This window comes from Epinephelus lanceolatus, chromosome 11 (genome assembly GCF_041903045.1).
Source record: "Epinephelus lanceolatus isolate andai-2023 chromosome 11, ASM4190304v1, whole genome shotgun sequence".
Lineage (NCBI taxonomy): Eukaryota > Metazoa > Chordata > Actinopteri > Perciformes > Serranidae > Epinephelus > Epinephelus lanceolatus.
Window position 1 is genome coordinate 5963245 of NC_135744.1, and position 21839 is coordinate 5985083.

The 21839-nt window shown below is 40.0% G+C and overlaps 1 protein-coding gene across 2 annotated transcripts in view; it reads left to right on the forward strand.

Moving 5' to 3' along the window:
- The window catches only part of pknox2 (pbx/knotted 1 homeobox 2), a 152598-nt gene that overhangs the window by 22998 nt on the left and 107761 nt on the right, over positions 1-21839 (forward strand). For both annotated transcript variants that reach the window (XM_033634900.2, XM_078172168.1), the window contains exon 2: positions 13071-13152. The gene's annotated coding sequence lies outside the window, so the exon portion shown is untranslated. The remainder of the gene's footprint in view (positions 1-13070; positions 13153-21839) is intronic.

Here is a 21839-nt window from a genome sequence, read left to right on the forward strand (position 1 = left end):
CGTCACCCATTGGTTTGTGGTCTCCCGTCAGGCCCCCAGGAACGCAGCTCAGCCTTACCTCCAATGTTTTCCAGTGGTCATTTGCAATATTGAGGCAAAACGAAAAACCTGTGGCCCAAAAAGCATTTTCTTTATATGCCACTGTCATAAAAGAAACATCTGTAAAACTGTTGACAGGACACCTCGAACTGCAAACGAGCTCAATTATGACTCTTTCTATTGTGTATTTTTATCCATGGAAGTGTTTTATTTGTAAAACTTCACTTAAGCCAAGAAAAGTGATTTAAATCCATCCATGATGTCATCATAATGTGAAGTCTATGAGCTGAGTGGAAAGTAGGGGCAGGGGCTAGTAAGAGAAACACTACTGTGCATATTCAGTGGGTCGCACACCGAGAAAGTAAACCCAGAAGTATGTGGTGTATGTGCCAGGTGAGCAATTCCATTGTAATGAACAAGCACCATCTTGGGGTTCGCTATCTAGTTATTATTATACATATATGACTCCCGTTTGTAAGCCTCAAGTTTGGCATTTTGGCCATGTCTATTTTAAATTCTTGTAGCCAGAGGTGACCCAAGGTGACCATATTTGGATGAGAGGGTGGAGCTGTGGAGGGGCGAGGGATGGATCTGACTCATAGACAATTATTATGTTATACAGATGTCCTATAGTAGATGTGTATTTCTGCTGTAAAGTCGGGCATTTTAAAATGGAGGTCTATGGGGATCGACTGGCATCTGGAGCCAGCTTCAAGTGGCCATCAAAGGAACTGCAGTTTTTGGCACTTCTGCATTGGCCTACTTTTTCATTCCCAGAGGTTTCTGCTATGGATGTATTAAGAGACTTGGATACAGCTTTTAAGACGGTTTCCTGTTCATTCCTATGGAAGTTGCTCAGTGGAGCATGAAGCCAAATAGGATCTATTTCCGCTGTTTGAAATTGCCCGGATTTTCTGCAGTATGGGGCCCAGAGAGAAGGCGCGCTAGAGACGTACAGTGGCCTAGTGCAGCCAGGTGCAGCCAAGTGTGGCTGAGTGGCTAACTTCCACCAGCTGAATGGCTAACTTCCAGTTTATCTCTTTCAAGTTGTCAGGCTATGGGAAAAAGTTTTTTTGGGCCCCATGGCATCACGTGTTGGACCCTGACGGTGTAATTGCACTTCTGGCCGCTATGTAAAATTGGCCTCAAAGCCCAGTGCTGTCGCTGGGGCCTTGATTTCCACTTACGAGAAATAAATAATGGCTTAACTTGACGTATCAATGATGAACTACATGTGTTGAGCCCCATAACCATCATGTTGGAGATTTTTTGTTCTTCTCTTTATCTTTCACTTGCTCACTTGATTTTTAACATCCACCTATAAGCAATGAAAAGACTGTGTGGAGCTTCTTTTTTTTTTTTTCCTAGCTAGCTTATCTGAACACACAGACACACACACACACACACACACACACACACAAGACAAACAAAAGCTTTTTCAGTGTGTTGCCTTTCTACATATAACTTCCTTCATATAACAACAAAAGCCAATAGATAGTGTTAATCATAATTATACTGCACACACTGCAGTAAATTCTCATATCAGTAGCTTAGTTTAAAGGCTCTCTAAGTCTCCCTAAGCTTGGAAAGTTTTTGTCACATACAGCAACAAACAACAACAACAAACATCTCCTCACGATCCGCTAGCTACATGTCCTCTGAATATGCTGTGAAAAAGTCTGGTCTCTGTAGGCAGCCCAGGCTCCGCAAATGGCAACAAAAACACTTCACTTCTGTTTACGTTCAACAAAGTTATCAAACACAATGGAGCTAGCTCGCCTTTTAGCCTCATTGTAGCCTGTAGCTCTAACTGCCTCTCTGGGCACCGCGTTCATGTGTACGCATTTGCGAGAGACCGTGAGACATAGGCACCGTGTTCATGTGTGTGTGCTTGCTTTCGCTGGTCTCGCTTTGGCTGGTTGGAGCAGCCTGGACCCAAATGTTTTTGTTGCCATTTGCGGAGTCTGGGCTGCCTACAGACACCAGACTTTTTCACAGCATATTCAGAGGACATGTAGCTAGCGGATCATGAGATGTTTGCTGTATGTGACAAAAACTTTTCAAGCTTAGGAAGACTTAGAGAGCCTTTAAGCATTTTAGCGGGCAAGCTAACAAAAATTTAGTAAATTATTTAGAATTAGGGCTGCCACGATTAGTCGACTAATCGATGACTAATCGACTATTAAAATAATCGGTGACTATTTTAGTAGTCGACTAATCGGTTTGAGTCATTTTTCATAGAAAAGCACTATAAAAGTGCCCCAAAATACTCTTACTGGAGCTTCTTACGTTCAGATATTGGCAGCTTTACACACTCTCCCGTGACAGTGAACTAAAACCCTTTGGCGTGAGTATGAAACAAGACATTAGATGACATAATTTTGGGGTTTGGGTGAGACAGACCGACATTTTTCAACATTTTAACACATTTTTCGATGAAATGATTAGTCGACTAATCGAAGAAATAATCGACAGATTAGTAGACAATGAAAATAATCGTTAGTGGCCTATTTAGAATACATTTTAATTGATTTTATCAACTGATTGGAGGTAAGGCAAGTAAATAAAAAAGCTTTAATTGATATTTTATTTAGTGTTTGGAGATAAAAAGTACCTTTATATTTATTTTTATTCACCATTTAAATGATTTACCTAACAATAGTAGACATATAATATAATGAATATTTTTGACTTATCTGTTAACGTTTTACTAACTTATGTTGGTTTTGGGCCTCCATACACATGATTGTGTGAAGTATGTTGTGCGTGTATAGCCTATGTATAGCCCACATCCATAATATTGGCCATTAGACGTAGAGGAGGTAGATTTGGTCACTTGGCTTGTAGTAATTCACTGTCATTGAATACCCCCAAACATCAGTACAAAACACTTTTATGTTCCCGTACCTTTATTCTCTTTAAGTCTGTGATCATTTTTCACATCATTAGCCTCCATTTAGATAATCTCTTTTTATCCCACTAGTCTGCACATTTTTTCTTCCTTCTTGATGCAGCTGGATTCATTAAATAGAGGAATCCACTGGTGGCACTGAGGATTGGAACTTCTTTTCTTAAAGTCTTTATCGAAAGCCCAGACTGGAGGAAATTAGACTGGTCTCTTTTTGTTTGCTCAATCCATCCTGACTCATCACGATGTGGGTATTTTTAGCAGTGGATTCCTGTTTGGCTTTCCCCCCACTGTTCACAAGGGGCTATCATATTCTGTGAGACAGGGAGGAATAATCAATGTCAGATATCAGCCAAGAGTTGATTAGTGGCAGAGACACAAAGTTAGAGAACATTGTGCCATTGTGTCATGCTGGATGTTTAATATAGTGTGTCTTGCAGCTGGATAAAGTGCTCATATTGCTGTGTGTGTGTGTGTGTGTGTGTGTGTGTGTGTGTGTGTAGACTAAATGTGTATGTTTGTGCTGTGTTTTGTCTGGCACAGCTGCCTGTATTAGCTGCATGCTCGTTAAATGTTGGGCTTAAACCCATGCTGACGCCGCCCGGCTCTGGTTACTCCTGTGGGAATACCTGCCATTGTCATTGTGAGCCCCTTATAATTCCCTGGAATTAGCCTCAAATGGTTGAAGTTTGGCTGGTCAGATGAGACCTAAGACAACTTAGCTCTGACTAACTGTTAAATGCAAGTTTTTGATAATAAGAGGATTGTAAATCATTTCCTGCTTGTGATGCGTTACCTGAGCTTGAGATTCTATTGTCCTACATGTAAATCTCAGCTGAGACTGGTTCATCGTGGCCCTGTACAATAGTGTAAACCCCAGCCCCCATAGTGTCTGACTCCTCACTGTTAAGGTGGCCAAGTGACCCGATATCCTGTTTGTCAGGAGAACAGAAATATTTCTGATTGTTGCACATCCTGCCGGTCAGTGATCTGTGGCACATACAGCTGCTGGGCATGAGGACTTATTTAGCTTCTATTGTATGAGCTCGGAAACAATCACACTCTGTACTGACTTAATCTTCAATGCCAGAGAATGATTTTGAAGTGTGAGGTTGCTGGGTTGGTTGTCACTATGCGTGGGAGATTCCTGCGAGTTCTGGGCGCATGAGCCACGGGCATTATCATGCAAAATTAATTATTTGCCTCTTTTTTATGTCCCCCTGAATCTCAGTGCAGTAAAAAACCTGCCTGTGTTTTATTGAAACGAAATTATGGTATAATGTCACTTTTGCTATTAGCCCAGAGTCTGTGCATGCCAATTGATCCTGCTGTTGTCATAGCAACATGAACCACTAAACCTCTGCGCAGCTGTTGTTATGGAAGCCCTTGAACAGCTGGGGGGCTATAGCTGCGGAGGGATTGTGGGAAACGGGTCTTTTGGTCCTCCCTTCACACCTTGACCCCAAAACTCGTGCTAGCGAAAAGAAGAGGATTTGGGAATCTTAAAGATGTCCATCTGGAGTTTTCCCTCCGCTGTACACAGCCTCCATATGATCAGAGAGAAAGTTTAGGCAGGAAGTTGTGAATATTTAATCATGCCTGTGTCTTCTCCAAATCTGCTTTGCCACAAATGCGAGCAGTGAAATCAAATGAGTCAAATGAGGCTAGATTCTCTCGCAGGGTTTCCCTGATGCATCGGAGCGTATCCCATTATTGATATGAGCAAATGTTGTACACAGTGCAACAATAAAACAATCATTTCACAAGAAGCACAACTCGTCCGGGGAGTAGTACTCTCTGTCCAATTCCTTCAGCCATAATAATGGTGAAATGTAACCCAGGAGCAAGGTCTCATCCTCCCACTGTTAAGCCCTTTCCCACTGGACAGAAAAAACAAAACAACACCGCTAACATCTGGCTTTTGTCTTTACAACTGGCATTCACTCTTGGGTCAGATGACTCTGCAATAGTGAAAGGTATTGATCGGCTCGATCGGCAGTTATGAAAATACAACACTGGGGTGGATGTACTTATTTTAGGCCCTTTGTCAGCGCGATGCAATGACAGACTGTCACAAAATATATCTGTCTTCATCCAAGCAGTGCTCAAACATTGATCCATATTTCGTCTCCACCAAGAGAGAGACTGAATAAGTAAGAACAATAACTACCATACAGTTTTCACTGGCCTCCATGCTGCTTTGTACTGTTTACCAACCTTTTTTCCAGCCCATCCGTGACATTGAACGTGAAACACTAGAAAATCTAAATCACACACAGAAAGGCATACTTGTCTGCTGCAGAGCGCTTTGCACAGCTCTAGTCCACTGGCAATGGAAAAGCACTCTATTGACTATTTTTAATGGGTTTCCCTACATTTAATAAACCTGCATATACATGCTAATTTGGGTGGATGACGGGTATTCAGTTTTTCCCCGATTTCACTGACCGTGGATGTGTGTATCAGGATTATCAGTATTGTGGACATTGCCTTTTTGGGACTCAGAAGCTGTGATAGAAGTCCTTAGATACATGACTTAAGTAAAAGCAGAAATACTGTCATATAAAATATACTGTATTAAAGGCCTTACATTCAAAATTTAAGTGAAAGCACAGTATCAGCTCAGTGTACTTAGTACAAGTATCAGAACCAAAGGTTCTCATAAAGCAAGATGACCCTTTCATATTGATATATGCTGGTATATGTAAGGAGCATTTACATGTTTCAGATAGTTGGTATGGAAATCATTTTTAGGGCTGCAAATAATGATTTTTTTGTAGCAGCTGAAGACCATCTTGTGATTGGATCACTCCAGCTGCAATACATCCACAACACAATGCAAATGTGGGCCAGAGGCAAAAAGTGGAGGGGCAACGGCCCTTTCCCTACTTCCTACCCCCTACTTCTTACCCTCTTTCTTGGACCTCACCCATCTTCACACTCTGCCTCAACTATTAAGTTTCAACACCTGGCAAAATATTCAAAACTACTTTTGAATATTACTGTACTGTACTGTAATACTGTAGTAGTTCCTGCTACAATAGGTGCCACCAGCACCACATTTGATGATGACATACACACAGACTCAGAAAATAGTTGAAAATGGGCATTCTAATAGGTTCAGTGGTTTCAGTGCATACAGCTCAGCCTAATCCTGTCTGCTAACAAATAGGCTAAAGGTAAAATGCCAAAAACAAAATAGAGAGAAAAAGATTTGTTAAAAATGCCCATCACTATTTCTCAGAACTATTCATCAGTTATCTAAATAGCTGCTGATAAATATTGTGTTGACGAGCTAATTGACTAAATGGCTAATTATTTGAGCCAGGGGTGTTAAACTCATTTTAGTTCAGCCCAATTTGATCTCAAGTGGGCTAGACCAGTAAAACCATTGCAGAATAACCTATAAACAACAAAACCTTCAAATTTCCCCCTTTCTTTTAGTGTAAAGAAATACATTCTGAAAATGTGTATGCTTTTGTGAAACAGATAATGAACAGCCCGAGATGCCTTAAGATAAATACATTTTTCCACATTCAGTCAGTCTACTACTCACATGTGCATACATTTTCACTCCTTTGTAGTAATGCTGGCATCACCACATCAAACTAAAGTGGAAGCTGTTGAGGAAGCAGGAAGTTATCCCCTGCCTTAAGCCGAATTTATACTTCTGCGTCGAATCAACACTGTACCTTAGCGTAGGCTTTGTGTAGACACGTAGCCACCATAGCCTGATGTGCACCACCCCAGAAATGTAACTGCAGACCTCCTGTCTCTTTTGTAAGCTGAAAACCATTTCCCTCAGTGGAAACGAAGCTTTTACTTACATTTATGTCACAAATATATTAAATTGCAAAGACAATAATGCCCTGGCAAATGGCATTTTAAGTCCTGTGTGATTAATCCTGGCTTGATATGAGTAGAGGAAAACTGTATACAATGTGAAATGTCATAGGCTTGTGCTAATAACGTTAGCATGTTGTATTTGTGGGGAAAATGTGTTTAGTACCTTAGTACCTTTGTTAAATGCTACTGCTCTTCCTGGCCATGAGTAGAGGAAAAATCCGCTAGCGGCTAGGCTAATTTATACAATGTAAGCTGCCATAGGCGTGTGCTAATAACGTTAGCATGTTATATTTGTGAAGAAAATGTGTTCAGCAAAAGACAAGTGATTTGTCTGTGAATTTTCCGAGTTATGATGAAGCTGATTTGTGTACTTGTGTTTGAAATTGTAGCTATTAAGCCATGTTTAATGTGTGTTTTAGTTGTGTTTTGAATCTATCCAAATTTAAATCATGTAACAGAACAGGGTGTCCGCGCAGTCTTAAAAGTATTAAAAGTTGATAAATCAAATGTCGGAAAATTAAGGCCCTTAAAAAGTATTAAAAAGTCTTAATCGTGATTTATGAAGTATTAAATTTTCTTGGCATTCAAGCTTTGACAAAAAGTAGGCTATCCATGAATGTATAATTTATTTTCCTCCTCGCGACTATTACAAACAAACGATGTGTAGGTAGGCACTCGGACTGCCACTCAGGGCCGTGCATGTACCTGTGCGACATCACATGACAGAGCCCATCCTGGTGCCAAACAGAGGAGCAAAAGACAATAAAAAATCCTTCTCGTCTTGTCTGAGTTCTGTTGTATGTTTGTGCTCCATAGATTTAATTGCAAACTACAACTGTTAAGTAAGTTAAAGATGCATTGCTACTAACAACAGCTTGAAGTGGTGATGAGGTCTTAAGGTTATTTTGGAAGGTCTTAAAAAAGTCTTAAAAAGATATTGAAATTAATCTCAGGATTCCTGCATATACCCTGTAGAAACTCCACCACCAGCTGGAGTTTTGGAGGTGTAATTGCTTAGCGACACAGGCACTACATGCACAAGTGTAACTGCTCACAACGGTGTAGCCCATATGCGTACAGTGTTGCCAATTTAGCGACTTTGTCGCTATATTTAGCGAGTTTCCAGACCCCTTTAAGCAATTCTTTTGCAAAAAGTGACTAGCGACACAAGTTATTACAGCCTAGTGTTATTGGAGACTTTTGGAGACTCTAACGTGAAAGCACTTATCGTTCTTAGTATTCTCAACGAGCAGAGGGTGCTGCTGTGGGCCCCTCCCCCGTCCCAAAGCACTCACAGGCGGCCCAGTCCTCGCACAGCATTCCCTCCCAGCTGCAGTCAGAGCAGGAGATGTTCACCCCACCATGTACAGACAAATGCAGATGAATCACATTTACAGTCAGGGCGGGATGTAAATGTAAAACTTTCTTTGTCTAAAATAAATCACTGAAAGAAAGTTCATTTGTAGTTCTAAACATATTCAGGGTGTTTTAGTCACTTGTTGTCTCTACCATGACATTATGCCTCTCTCCTACAGCATCCATTACAATTACATGCACATGGCCAATTATGCAAATTTGGTGATGATGTCATTTAGTGACTTCTAGCGACTTTTAGGACAGCCAATAGCTACTTTCCTTACTGAGGAGGTGGCAACACTGTGTGCGTAGGCTACAGCGTAGGCCATGGTGTAGGCACAACTATAAACCCTCCTTTACAAACGATTTACAAATTTAATGTTTTTGCAGTGCCTCAGCAACCAGGCTCCACCAATATTGTTTTAAGATAGAGGTCTGATACAGATTCTTTAGTACTGAAGTTGCTGACTAACAGTATTTTGCAAAAGATAAGTATTTACTGTCCTGTGGTCAGGATGAAAAGCCTGTGAAGTAGCATTTTACATGAAGTAGGCTATTCACTGTTTAACTTCCTGAAATCTGGCATGTCTCAGCCTTCATAAGTGCATTGTTATTAGGTGTGCAAAATCATTCAGAGGGCCTGATTGGACCCTTTGGCGGGCCAGTTCTGGCCTGTGGGTCGTAAGTTTGATGCCCCTGATTTAAGGTCTATAAATGATAATATACTGTTGGGTACGTCTATCAGTTGGGAGCTCTGTCTGTGGCCAAAAGCAGGGGCCCACATGAACTTCTTATTGCACACTTTATTGGATTTATGATACCAGCACTTTTAATTATGTCTGTTGTGATATTGTGTATGTATGTTTTTTTTGTTTGTTTGCTTTTTGCCGTCTTGCAGCAAAAAGAATGTCCTCTGTTGGGACAATAAAGCCGACATGGAACTGAACTGTTCTGTAACAATACTTGATGTTTAGAGGATGGTTAAATGTTGCATGTAAAATCTTAAGCTGCATAGTAACTATAGCTGTCAGATTAATGTAAGGGAGTAAAAAGTACATTATTTGCTTCTTAGTGGAGTAGAAGTATTATGGTAGCAGAGGATGGAAATAGTAAGTAAACTGACTGCGTTACTTACCACTGGCTGTATATGTGTACCTGTATGCACATGTGGAGGCTGTAGTGTGAGTAATGTTGGGCAGATTCAGGAATGCTAATGTTTCCTCTGTGGCTTTTGTGAGGAAAACAGTGATTAGACCTCCAGCCCCCTGGGTGGAGCCCCTCGCTGCACCGGCTCCCACTCTGGTTTACTTTGACGTCAACAGGAAGGTCAGCCGGGTCCCAGAGGGGTCATGGCGAGATGGTGGTGCTTCAGTATACGGAGACGCTCCTCTAGGATCCCAGACGGGGCTGGAGGGATGACCGAGGGAGGAAGGGCCCTCTGAGCTTAGGGAGGGCTTCGGGAAGGATTACTGAGAGGCTAAAATGTTTTCTTTGTGGCTGAAAGAAACCTAAGAAATGCTCTCACCCAAATCTCCCATGGTCTGAGGGGGCTGTTTGGCAGGGAAACTCAAGCTACATCCTAAACACTTTCTCCTTTTCTTGGGCTTTGGGCTTGTCTTTACTATCATTAACATTCCCTATTTTGTTTCAGAGGTTGAGCTCCAAATCTTTTATTGTAATGAAAGAGCCTAGTGGAAATAAAGCCAGGTTCAACCAATACTATAGCTGGATTTCTCTCTAAATAAAGAATGTTCATTTATAGTATGATAGGAGGAGTTGAATTGAGAATATGGTAATGAAAAGAAAGTGTGAGGTATATTAGATTGGATAATTTGTTTAATAAATGACAATTTCAACCAAAGTTTGTTTTCTAAAATCTCGACATCAAATACATTCCACATGTACCATAGCTCCTGTTAATAAGTGTATTAAAATCATCAGGCACATTCCTTCTTCTAGTTTTGAGTTGAGAGTGTGAAAAATGGCCGAAACCAACGAGCAACAGCGACTTGTATAACACTAATTCTTCAGAAATCTTCAAACAATAGTTCTGCAATTTTCTCACAGTCTTCGGATATTTATCTATTCCATGCTCAATGAACCACTTTATTTGCGACATCTCAGATGATGTAAACACTCCTAATTGAGTTTCCTCAAAATGTGCATGTCAGTGGGATAGTGTATTAACTTTTTATTGTTTTCTCACTTGCTCCACCTCAAGGGAGACTGATAAAACTCTGAAAAAGAAGAAATGTTTCGTCTCTCCTTCCTAAATCTCCACAGCTTTCATTCCAACCCCCCTCCCATCCACTTGGGGCCTCTGGTGGTACCTACCACACACACAGTAGTCCCCACTGAGCTGTGCAGGACTGGATAAATACCAACCCTTCAGAGGCTCTGTGTTAGCAGATTGCTGGAGGTAGCGGCCTGCTGTGAGGCCCGACCACACTCCCACTGTTCTGGAGGAGCTTTAAGCGAAAGATCAGGTGTCCAGCCCTGAATGCTTGATTGAACTTAAATCTTTTGCATGTGCGCCATAACTCTCTTCTGCGCTATGCCCCGTGTGGCTCAGACAGGGCCAGCCAGTCAATTGCTCGAAGGAATTTGAGTCACAGTGGCTCTTTGACCTCCTTGTTTTCACCTATGTCATTGAAAAATATAATCAGGAGCACTTTGTTTGCAGTGATGGGGAGTGGCATGGCATGAAAGTGATAGACGTTAATGACATTAGTTGAAGTTAAATTTAATTTCTGGCCATTTATATACAAACTCTGATATTAAAATGTACCACAAACCTTTAAGTACTCAACCAATCCGAGTTGAGATTAATTTACTGACGATTTTTCAGAGCTGTTTTTTTTTAAATTCAGCCTTCAGCCAAAGTTTGACAATGCAATGGACACATCATTTTGAATAATGGATGGATGGGTGGTGGTATGAAAGTTAATTCTTGACCTTGAAAACAGCAGTTTCTTAAATGTCTTTAAAATGTTACAATCTGCTCACTAGCTTTTTTTCCAGAGCTTCTTCTTTACAGTCTTCTGGGGAATAGAGTTTATTGGTTTAAATGTTCAAAACCTGTGCGGTTATCTGACCTCTTGTTTTGCCTAGCCTTTTGCTTTTGGTATGTCCCTAGATATCGGCAATCAAACTGGGAAGTAACATGTTATCATAGTGGGTGGGAATGATGTAGTGCAAAACAAGACGCCAATACTATATAACATTGTGATGAGGATACAGTCAACCACTAACAGGAATTTGTGTGTCAGTAACATGTAGTAGGCAAACTGTAATATAACACCATTAAATAACACACCACAACTGGAATAGTGTGTAAATGGCTCAAACAGAATCTGCTATCTCCAAAATGAAAATCTGCAGAATTCTACCGAATGTTTTTTTTTTAATTTTTATTTTTATTTTTTTATCTAGCTCGTAATGTCATTGATGATACTCATTACTTACTATTATACTTATTACTTATGATAACAAGTGTTTTTGAATTAAAATAACCTCACCCAATACATTAAAACCTAACATTACCTCAAGCAGGCCAAAAAGAACTACTTGGTAGATTTTAGTAGAAACTCTGAATCAGAAATTTTATTTAATCATTAATATTTCAAGAAAAGATGTAAACATCTGTTAGCCAATCAACAAAATGTGGGACACATGGCCATTACAATGGAAGGTTCAGTATGGAGCAGAGAGAACAAAAATTAATTTACCAATCTATTAACAATCTGTCAACACTAAATCTTATTTTTGATCTTTCTTCTCACTACACCACTAACTTTCATTTTAATGCTAGCTGAATACAACACATGGTTGTCACACACATGCACACGGAGGTGGAGGAGACAGTGACAACATTGTAAGTATTGCAAACAGCATCTATATTCCTAAAATCTAAGAAAATCTTTAAATGGCATTGAATTCAAGTTATATCAGTTTCTGCTTCATGATTGGCATTCAGTCTCCGCTACACAGGATGTTTACTGCCCCACAAGTACATTTTATTAAAGAATAAGGCTGGTGTTATTCTCTAAATTCTAATTTTATCAAATACTCACAAGTAGCCTATTGTGTGTGTGTGTGTGTGTGTGTGTGTGTGTGTGTGTGTGTGTGTCAAAGTCTGATTTTATTCCTCTGTGCCACAGAGCTCAATTGTTGTCCAAAAAACTATTCTAACTATTAGAACACATCAGTGAGCCACACTGTTGCACTGGCTTTCATGCTCCTTTATTACCCTGAACACACACACTGTGGTTTATTTTGACTCAATCCCACATACACCGACCTGCTGCCCCAAATAGTCACTAGAGAACCAAATGTGGATTAATGCGCTGCTGAAAATAGTCCCCAGGAAAGCACTCTTTCCTACTGTTTGAGTAACATTTGATAAAAAACTACTGTGCCAAGCTGTTTTAGGAAATTGGCAAGCATTTTAAAAAAGGGAATATTCTACTAAATATTTGTGTGAAGTCTGAAACATTTGTGTCTTCAGTAATAACCAGTTGTCTTGGGGCTGAGAGCTACAGACAGATTAGGAGAATTGACAGGTGCACTAACACGTTTTTGGTCTTTTCTTGTGATTTGTTGTCTTTAGGAAAAATATAGAATAGCTCCTTTAAACATATCATTTGTGGCATGTGAAGCAGACTGATTCATTGAACACAGCCTCTGCTTCACCACTGATACTGATGCCTCAGAGAACTTGTGATTGTAAGATGTTATATCAGGTGAATATAGTGACTTTCTATCCTAGCAGTAAAAACTAGACGATATGCTGCATCTCTGCTTTCATGGATATCGTTTATATTTTTTTCACTGATTTTCTGCATGTCACCATTTTAATGTCCTTTTCAGTACTAATGATGACCTCATTAAGTTGCATAGCCTAAATGTCGTCTGTCAACAGGCTTTGTGTGGAGAGTTGGATATCGGGCCACAGAGCAGAGAACAACACTGAAAGCTGCTGCGTTGCTGTGGGCAAGCCAACTGTAAGTTGTCAGTCGCCTTCCTATAAACTTTATAATATAGCCAGGTTGTAATAACTTGTGCTTGTTTAATGTCGTTAACAAAAACTGTGGGTAATTGTCAAGTATGTGTTTCATGAACAGAATGTTCATTCTGACTTTCAGTAACAACATATCTGGCAGAGCTAATCTGTTTTTTCAGAGGCCAGCACCAGTCAGATTTAATTTAAGAGCACGCAATCAAATGTAATTCATGCTATAAACACGTTGCCATGCCAGAGCACACGGCTAACGATTACCCTGCTGCAGTTCACTTAAGCTAGTTGAAACCAAACAATCATTTCAATCACTTGAGCATATTCTCTCAACATTTCTTCAACCGCTAAAGGAGAATTTCGATTTCTGTTGCTTAGTTCTTGCTGCAACTTTTGTCTATACCTTTGTTTTTTTTTAATGACTGATGATTCACTTTTCAAACAAACACACTATTTGCATCTTGGGCCAGGATGAAAATGAATGTGAGCTGATGGGAATTTGGGATGTTAGTGCTGTGTTCTATAAGGATGACCCATGACTTATACTGTAGAGTTAATGCTTTAAATGATCAACCTTGATTGTGTTTTCCACAAATTTCTGAACAAGCCCATAAGACCAGAAAAAGGGACCTCAAACACTGAATATGTCTGCTTGTCTGTGGTCTTGACAAGAAATGGTGAGGCAATGGCACCAAAAAGCAAATGTAAATATGCCCAAATGAATGCTGGCAACCTTTAATTTCCAATACCTGGTGCTTCCAGAGATGAGTAAAGCAGTAAACTGGTTTCTAACAAGCAATTGTCTGTTTTCAGTGTTGCTTTGGAATGGATCTGTATTGTACTGCCATGACAGAATGAGCCCTTAATGTTCAAATGCCCAAATGGTTTGCAGATGCCCATGACTGGAACTTGAGTTGTTCCCACAAAACCACTCAGTGAGGTGGAGTTTGCTGTTGAGTCACTGAGACAGTGAGGTAACCGTGTAGTGTTTTGCTTTGAAGTAAATTATAGGCACTGATGCAGTGATATCAGTGCAGGTTTGGTTTATCTGGCTTGACAAGTGGATGTTTCATGGTAATGTTGTGTTCACATTGGAAGAACATATGAAGACAGGTAAATAAGCAAATTACAAACAAATGAGCTTGATGTGTCAGACAAGTTGATTACTCCATGAAATGTTACCACTTTAGGGAACTAATTGCTGCTATAGAAAAGTTGTCTCGGCACTAACATTACAGTAAAACTTCACTTAAAGCCCAGTCCCAATTTAACGCCCAGTCTCTTTCACTATCCTGGTATGGCTATACATTTTGACAAATAAAGGCCTGTACCAGATTGTTGAGTCCCCACTTGAGCTAATGTGAGTAAGCTGTTTAGATTGCACATACAAATATGAATATGGAGATGTTACATATCGTTTGCTTGGTTGATTTCATTTTACTGAAACCATGAGCACCAGAGAGGACCCTAAGTCATTCAGATTTACCAGCATGACAAAAAAACAAGTGGTGACTCCTTACCTCTGAAGCTGTCATCATGTCAGAATATGTGTCCATTTCTCGATTACCCGGTAAGTTATTTATATTCCTTTAGTCCGTAAGGGTCCACTGATCAAAAGAATCACAAGTGTTTTTCATAAAAACTAATTATGACATACTATGATATTGTTTTAACAGGAAAAAGTGGTTTTATCGTTAACCTAAACAAATGTCATAACATAACACATTATGTTATTCAAAGCCTAATTTTTATACAAGTAATATTCATACTGGTTCAGTTAAACTATTTGATTGTATTTCCCATCTTTGCTGTACAACAGTTTTGTGTAATAGGAATTTAAGGCCTGTCCCATATAAGCTAAGGACAAAAAATAAGGAAATTTGTGTTTGGTAGATTATTTCTTTGTTGTAACAATGCTTCTTGGCAATAAATCTTATACCACTGAAAAGCCTGTTTATTTCCCTTTTAAATGGTGCCACATTTGTATGGAACATGCATTTGTGGGATGAGCAGCAGAGCTGAGTATGTAGGTTTCTCTATCCTCCAAGATGACAATGCTCACCCCCACAGAGCAGGGTTTATCAGAGACTACCTCCAGAATTTGGGAGTGGAGAGGATGGACTGGCCTGCCAGCAGTCCTGACCTCAACCCCACTGAGCACTTGTGTGATCAGCTTTGGCGTGCTGTTCGTGCCAGAGTGACCAACACAACCATGTTGGCTGACTTGTGACATATGCTGGTTGAAGAATGGGATGCCATCCCACAGCAGTGTGTGACCAGGCTGGTGACCAGCATGAAGAGGAGGTGCCAGGCTGTTGTGGCTGTGTATGGTTCTTCCACACGCTACTGAGGCTCCTGTTTGGTAAATGAATAAATTGTGAAATTGCCAATATGTCTTGTTTTTTCAGACTTCAATCATCCAATCCACCAAACAAAACCAAACAAGAGTCAACAGCAAACAAACAAACAAAAAAAAAAAAAAGCTGTTGGCAGAGAGGATTTGGCATTTTTTTCATGTGCATAACCCACATACTCAGCTCTGCTGCTCATCCCACAAATGCATGTTCCTTACAAATGTGCACCATTTAAAATGGAAATGAACAGGCTTTCCAGCGGTATAAGATTTAATGCCAAAAGCATTGTTACAACAAAGAAATAATCTACCAAACACAAATTTCCTTACTTCTTGTGTTTAGTTCAGATGTGTGTCCCTAATGTAAGCCTGTTGAGTTGAGTGATGTAAGCAAATAATAGCTAATGGCCAATAGCTAATAATAAGGGCTACTAATTGAAGTTTTACAGTATTCCTCAATCAAGATAAATAGGTGTTCGTATTTCTATAGCAGTGATAACTACTAGTGTGTAGTGTGCTGTGATGAGTTTAGTTAATGCATCAGCTAGCAATGCTGTCAGAATACTTGCCCTATTTAGAAATGCCCCAAAACAGATCATGAGACAGAGAGCTATTTTAGAGATCACAACCAGTTCTTACTGGGGTACACACCCAATATGGTGATTAAGGGTTACATCATGCATGAGGAATTGTTTGCTAGAATTGTCTTGTTGTTTGTTGTTGCTGCCCGTATCAGCCTCCACCTGAGTCCTTCCAGAGACAATGATATTAGAAATTAGGTGGAAATTGCTGTCTTGGAGCATTTTGATATTACTGAGTGTCCCTATGGTTCAGACTGAAATAAGCCAAAGGACTTTAATGTCCTCTGCTCTCCCATGTTTGCAACTAATTGCAAATTGATTTGAAGAGCTGAAAATGTTGTGGACATTCCTGCTGAATGAAAAATTATTCAGATTTTTGTTTTAATCTTAAAGCCTGATGAAGATTTAGGATTACCTTAAAGCCTTTCTCTGTTTTTTCTTCTTTTAATTAATCTATGAGCTTGAGTCATGGTTCTTTTCGTAAGATGCAGAGCTACTATTGAAACTACTGGTGTTTGTGCTAGACTTTCACCGATTACAATTTTTTGGGCCGATACCGATTTCCGATTTGCAGAGTGTTTGGATGGCCGATTCCAATTTTGGCCGATTCCGATTTAATTTTTTTCAAATCACTTTACAGCACACAAGATATTGCAATATTTTCTATCTTTCCTTTATTAGAACATTTTAACCAAGATACAGCCAGCTTTCAATAATCATCTCAAACAAACAAACAAACAAAAACAGTGACACAGGTTAAGAAACATTTTCTTTTTTGCTCAAATATAACTTCAGATACAGTATTAAAATAAATAAGTAAAAAAGGCATACATAAATAAAGGCATAGATAAATACAATAATAATTCTTGGTGTATAGCATTTGTGGGTAATTTCTTGAATAGACAAAATGTAAAAATATCTCCTGTGGAAAATTCACACAGGTCTTTAGGACGCGCCCACCAGTAACCACGCGGACACGCATCTTGTCAGTTTCAAGCGGCACAGTGCAGCAGTGAGAGCTCCACAGTTACGTTTAACACGGACAATTAACTTTCTCCTTCTCTCTTTTGATGTGTGTGCGTGCGTGAATGATTAAGGGTAAGAAGCCACCCATGTTTCACTTCCTCACATTGCCCAAGCCATGAGTTGCACATGTGCGTGTGTGTGTGCTGCTGATGTTACAGGATGTCAATCATGTGGTGCGCTGGGAATTTGACCGGCGTTTTAAATCGGCATATTTTAGACTCACCGGCCGGTCGCAGGTCAGGGCCAGTCACGTGAAAACCGGCCCGATTCCGAGCACTGCCGATAAATTGGTGCAAGTCTGGTTTGTGCCTTCATGTAGTGACCACTTTGCAACTACACCTAGTTGTCCTGGTTTTCATTTACTCAGCGAGACACCACCATTTTTGCAGCACAGAGGTCTTAAGGAGCCCACTGGGTTACTAGTAATTCAACCTGGAACCCAAGTTGGCCTCGGCCCATATTATGTCCAATTTCATCAGGTGTGTCTTGAGTGTCTGTGTCATTTTGTCAGATAACTGGATGATTTGGATTATCCACATGTGAATCATAATCATTGCAGGAGAAAAATGTGTTTTCTCTTGTAGCATTAAGCTGTCATCAGTGTTTCTCGGTCTTTCGCTGTTTTGGTCTTTTTGAGTCAGCTGCATTTTGAATTTGGTCTAACCATCACTGGGTCGGAACTGACTGATCTCGGGTCTCTTTGTCTTAAAAATAACATAATTGATGCTCTTCAGGTGTGGGTAGGATTTTTCACAGTTCAGCGTTGGATCGTGTCTAAAACTTTGGATATGTAAAAACCTCTACCAAATGGTGCTTCTATATTCATCAGTATCTGCAGCTACCCAGTAAAAACAGTCTCATAGTGCTGGTTAGCTTCACAGGATCAACTGTAGATTAAATGCTTATTTCTCAAGGGAATCTTGACATACACAGTGTAGAGGAATGGATGTTACACTTTTGACACAGCTCTGTATTCTTAAGATTTAGGAATTGGAACATAGGATCCATGATGGATGATTCTGCACCTCATAGTTTTCATCCAGAGCAACACTCTGTAGCAACATTTGAAGTACTGTGTCCCTTATGCAGCAAGGCGGAAAGTACCAATTTGGAGGTTGGGGTGGTAGGTGGATGTGTGGTGCATCTGACTTTCACACAGACTCGAGTTTGCATCTTGTAGCAAACCTGCAATTAACATTAGTGCTTATTAAGAAGAACTACGATCTTTCCCTGAGCATCACCAAGTGTTTTAGTTGCCCAAAACTAGACTCAGACTACAGGAGTTTTAAAATCCTCAGATTTTAAAATCGGGTTGCATCAAGCACATAAGGAGAAACTACACAGATGTTTTTCTCTCTAAAATCAAAAATGTACACAAAACAAGATTTGAAAATAATGACACACTAACAGGATAGTATTAAGATTATTGTGCCAAAAGAAGCCACTGAAGTGAACTCTCTCATGTGATTTCATAGGGAACCAGATGTAAATGAAACAGAGGCTGATGTGGTGCAACAACTTGCTGCAATGTTAACAATGCTTTTTAGTAAGAAAAAAAGCAGAAGGCTAAATGAGTGTGGATGACAAAACTGAGAGTGAGATTTTAACAGTCAGTTTTAATATCTGTCAACAGTAGTATGCTAACTAGCAATAGCCTCAAGGGCTCCAGTGTTTACCATTGCTTGGCAACACCATCAACTACTTATGTAATCATGATTGTAATCCAAATATAAAATCCTAAATATCAAACATGTCTGAAATTATTACCAGAGAACTACCAGATAATCTGGGCTGAACATTGCAACATATTCTCATACAACTGTTCATATGATATCTTACGAAAATGTACACACAACTGTTCATATGATATCCTATGAATTAGGGATGCACTGAAAAGAAAATTTGTGGCCATAGCTGAAGCCGAATAAAATTAAACGCTTGACCGAATAACGAATGCCGAATGCCGTTGTTTAGTTTTTCATTCGTTTTTGCAGATGAACCCCCTCCAGATTAGTGTTGTCACGGTACCAAAATTGGGACCCACGGTATGATACCAGTGAAAGTATCACGGTTCTGATTAGAATCACAATACCACAGCGAAAATGAGGCAGATGTGCCTTTTGTCATTTATTAAAGGATGAATCACTTTTCTATAATACATCAATGATATTTCAATGGAATAAATTACTTACTGACTTATTCATACTTCAAAAATGGCATCAGTAAGTGATTAACATAGGGGGGATCAAAATAAAATAAATAGATAAAATAAAAATCAACCAGGGTTGCCGGTTCGATCCCGGGCGTGGGAACCCTTCTGTGTGGAGTTTGCATGTTCTCCCCGTGCGTGGGTTCTCTCCGGGCACTCCGGCTTCCTCCCACAGTCCAAAGACATGCAGATTGGGGACTAGGTTAATTGGTAACTCTAAATTGTCCATAGGTGTGAATGTGAGCGTGAATGGTTGTTTGTCTCTATGTGTCAGCCCTGCGATAGTCTGGCGACCTGTCCAGGGTGTACCCTGCCTCTCGCCCAGTGTCAGCTGGGATAGGCTCCAGCCCCCCTGCAACCCTCAAGAGGATGAAGCGGTTAGAAGATGAATGAATGAATGAAAAATCAACCAAAAATCAACCACCCTCCTCCTCTGACAAGTTAAGAACAGTTAAGAACACATTCTTTGCAAACCGCTTTTCTTCTATCACTCTCCAACATTTTGAAATATTGCCATACTGCCGACATTTTACTCTGTCCGTCACCACACGCTGTTTGATTGCGTCATAAAAACAAGCTGCTATTATTCGGCCTTGCTTTTCACTTATTCCACCGAATACCGAATATGTATTTTTTTGCAATATTCGGCCGAATATATTCGGTTACCGAATATTCGGTGCATCCCTACTACGAATTAGTGCCCCACATATATTGTTATGTCCTTAACTTAAAATTGCGTAATTAATGTAAAGTTAATTGTTAGGTTTAGGTAAGTAAAAATAATGTAGTTAGGTTAAGTGAAAAGAAAGAAGGTGAGGACGTACCTTAAAATAACTCCAAGTTCACTCACAGTTCACACGGTTCTGAACACCGGTCTTGTGGGGAAAGTCTCATTTTGTGACCTATCCATCACCCCAACCTGCCTCTTTACTGGACTGCTCAGGATGAGGTATGCATTATAATATTGGCACATCATTGGTTTTAAAATGAAATATAAGAATCGGCCAACATGCCGATTATATCAGTATGTCATTGATATCAGCCAATATTGGCTTTAGAATGAATTATCAGAATAAGCCAACATGCTCTTCCTTAATTTGCACAGTGAATTAATATTACATACATTGTTAAGTAAGTTAAGTTTTGGGGAGTTTTTCCTGATCTGCTGTGAGGAACCAAAGGGCAGAATGATGTTGTATGCTGTAAAGCCCTCTGAGGCAAATTGTGATTTGTGATATTGGGCTTTATAGATAAATTTGATTGATTGATTGATTGATTGATTGATTGATTAAGTATTGCATTTCTAGGTCTCCATCTGCTGGTGGGCCATCATTATAAGGGTATGCATACATACTGTAATATGATGTTAAATCCACCACAGAAGAGACTTGACGATTACTAAAATTAGGTGGGGAAAAAAGTGGATATATATCGATATTGGTTATCGGCTAAATGAGTTGTTACATATCAGTATATCGGATATCGGCGAAAAATTCAATATCGTGGATCCCTACTCAGGACCACAATCTTTTTTGCTCCTGTCATGTGATTGCAGCCTTTCAAAATATGTGAGTTATGCACAAATTACTGGCTTGCAATTTTGTGAGATATGTACAAATTTTGGATGCATTGCTTTTCATAGGAAAATGTATAAACAGTGCATGAGAACAGCCTGAACATTGGTATCAGCCAAGGTGCCAGACCAAATTTCTCCTCTGATTCTCAGGAGGGTTGAATCAGTGCTAAATTGGCCCAAAACTCCTGTAGTCTTGGCTTAACCACAATCTTTTCCTAATCTAAGCCATAGCTGCCATCTTGTTAAAAGGAAGAGAAAAAGAAACAAAATGGATGTTAAAAAATTTTGGTGTTGTGTGTTGATTCTGATGCTCTTGCCTGGTGTCAGGGCTGTTCCACAACAATTTCCCAGCTGGCTTTAGGATTCAAACTCGTCATACTCTGTCATTACCCTACTCTTGTAACACCAACCCCTTCATGGAAATTGTTGTTTTTGTCAAATTCTTCTTAATCCAATTTAGTCTTTGTAGTCAAATACTGTACATGCCCTTATATTGGGAAGGTGTTACAGACAAAGTTAGAGCTAGGACAATGGGGAATCTGTACACACATGGCTGTCTCTAGCTGATTGCCAGAGGAGGTCTGGTTATACAGAGCCATTTGTCTCTTCCTACACATAGGCTAGACTAATCGCACAGCCAGTCTCCATGTCCTCTCAGCCCCTAAGTGTTCCCCACTCCTGCCCTCCCTCTTCCCACCCAAAACCTCCAGCACGATTCCCCACCAAGGATTGTTTTACGCTTAATTTTGTTAGACTTAATGAGATTTCACTAATTAAATCTCCTCCTGGTTGGAGACCCCCCCTCCCATTGCCCCCACCCCACCCCTCCTCCACTTACAATCACTCCAGCCCATGGGGTGATTGCTTGTAGAGCTATTTTAGACAAATAAACTTTTTCATGAAGAACAGGGACAGTGGGTTGCACAAGGAC